The sequence below is a fragment of the Ischnura elegans genome, chromosome 9 (assembly GCF_921293095.1).
Source record: "Ischnura elegans chromosome 9, ioIscEleg1.1, whole genome shotgun sequence".
Lineage (NCBI taxonomy): Eukaryota > Metazoa > Arthropoda > Insecta > Odonata > Coenagrionidae > Ischnura > Ischnura elegans.
In genome coordinates this window covers 60,567,403-60,570,012 of record NC_060254.1, presented here as the reverse complement: position 1 = coordinate 60,570,012, position 2,610 = coordinate 60,567,403, and positions in this window count along the sequence as shown.

Here is a 2,610-nt window from a genome sequence, read left to right as displayed (position 1 = left end):
CGTACGTACAGCTCTTCATTATTTCATTCTGGAGCTGGAATACAAGGTTCAGGGGTTTTATAAGGCTTCCACGAAAGGTCACCACATTTCCGAGTTTAACCCAGTTTCTGTGTTGCTACGATTTACGTGGATCTTTGTTTGCTCAACCTCTACGTGTGTGACCTTCCAAAGGAAATAATTATTCCACTCGTCGTATAAGTAATCTGAAGAGGTTTGGGTGGTAGTTGATCTGTATGAATGTCTACCGTTGTCTTTCGCACCACGTTTTCTATTTACTCAGAGCAATTTATGTTTCCATTGAAACGAGGTAAGGTCGGTAGTTTTTCTCGAATCGAGGTTTATATCACAGATCTTTATTGGCTGACCTTTTGGAAGTTGAAATGTAAGGTGCAACCTTGCTTCCAATCATTTAAAGTCATGAGGTATGCTAGTACATGTTTCATACACTACAAGGATGGAAATCGCCGTGAAAAAATTATCCAGCATAGCCGGGATACGAACCCGGATTTCCTGGTTGCCGGACAGGTATGACACCAGTTACACAACTAAGCCTTCCTCTTCCTCCAAAGAGAATCTTGAGGCCCGGGTACCCGATGCATTAGTGTATGAATTTGAAAGTTTTAAGATGTTAAAACCCCTCATGGAGCCTAGAATAGTCCAGGTAAGCAAAGCCTGTTAATGAAAATTATTATTAGAACCATTTATTTAATATGATCCATTAACATTTTATTGGGGGTGTTAGAAGAATAAGTTGCATTTAAAGGTCAGATATCACTCTAGTAAAAACTCACTCGTACAATATTTTTGTCATCCCTCAGTAGATTTGTTTTATGGTTGGGTTATCGTGACAAATGTGTCTGAAAACATATCTTGTACGATTTAAGGCAAGATGTGGTGGAAGTCTTAAGAGTTCTTCCCTATATAGATCTTGGTGCTTGAAAATGGCTTTCTTCCACAACCCTCAATATCCCCACTTCTCGACACCCAAACCCCATCCTCCACCTTACCCCCTCCCTTCAAACACCAAGACCTATGTAAGGAAGGACTCTTTAAGACTTATATTACACTTAATAATGTTGTGTGTAACAATGAAACGCGTAGTGTAACAATAAAACTCACAGTCAGGCGAAACATGGCAATGTCCAATTTTACTAATGTCTAAATAACATTGTGAACGTAACTTTTCTTATACTTCTTTATTGTTTTTTCTCATTCTTCATGCTCTTGCTAGTTAATGTCTGATTGCATCAATGATTTTGGTGGACCGGAACGGAGCATGCACTAATGCAGTAACCAAATTGGAACAGGTTCTATTTTCTGTACATGCATTCACGCAAGTTGGTTACACGATGCATTTTGGCGTTCATTCTCGCGTGCTTACATTTAGACATGAACTCGTGCGTGTTAAGGTATCGTGTTACCAGGCCTTATGACTAGGTCAACCCGACGACGTGTTACGAGATTCGTTTTGGAAGATGATGGCTTGCTGTTGTTAAGTGGTAGTATATCTGTACGGTTATCGGGGGATCCGGGCTCGAATCCCGGCTAAGCCAAATGACAATTCCGCGGGGAATTTTATCCTTCGTTTATATAAATTTTCACCCGTGGGTGTGATTTATTTCCAAGTTTCTCTCTCAATGCAGTGATTCAGTCAATGTTTTGTGCGAAATTGTCTAAAGCTGCTTAGGGGCTCCATGAGCAAAAATTGGAAAACAATTTCGAGATCATTTTAGATTAACTTAAAAGACGTCTCCTGCGTTAAAAAATGAGTTAGAAATGAGATTATTTTATTAATGTTGTCACTGATTATTCTATAATTAGGAAAAATAATCTTTTTTTCCAAAATTAAAAGCGGGAAAAGATCATTTTCGGCCAGCATTTTTCGATTTCAGCCCACTGTTCGGCGCAGTCTTGGAGTAAGCCATGTGTCAAGAGGTGCGTCTCACTTTTGAGGAAACGACGTAATAAACTCGCGATAAACCCACACGTATGACGGGATGCATCCCTGCTTCGCATTTCGCGTGCATGTGCCCCCCCCCCCCCCCCCCCCCCCCCCCGACCGACGTGTTCGTTGTTATCCGTCCCCATGGTTTCCAAAACCCCCCACCCCACTCACGCACTGGGGCGCTGTCCTTCCCCCCACCCCTCTCTCCCTCTCCCGTCTCTCACACTTATATACCCCCCCTCCTCTTGCCCTCCCCCCGCTCCCTAGACCCCCTCCAACCCCCTCGCCCACCCTCGGGAGGAAATCTGGGTGTGGAGGAGACGGGAGGGGGACGGGAGGTAAAGGGTTCGGGGTGGAAAGCGTCTGTCTGGTCGGAGCCCTTTCTTCTCTCCTCCCCACTCCCATTCTCCGTCTTTCTACACACACTTCTCCTCCCTCTCTTCATCCATCCTCTCCTCCGCTTTTCGCTCCTCATTTTTTTTCTACTTCGCAGTTCCCTTTCCCTCCGTACTTACTACTCCTTGCACTCTCTCTGTCCCTGTCTGGCCTTCACTATACCCACCGCGTATTCACGCGACACCGTGTGAGATAGGCACCTCGTTCATGAGCGTGAATCTTTTTCATATTTATACTTGTTTTGTTTTTGGGTTAATGGATTTATTAGG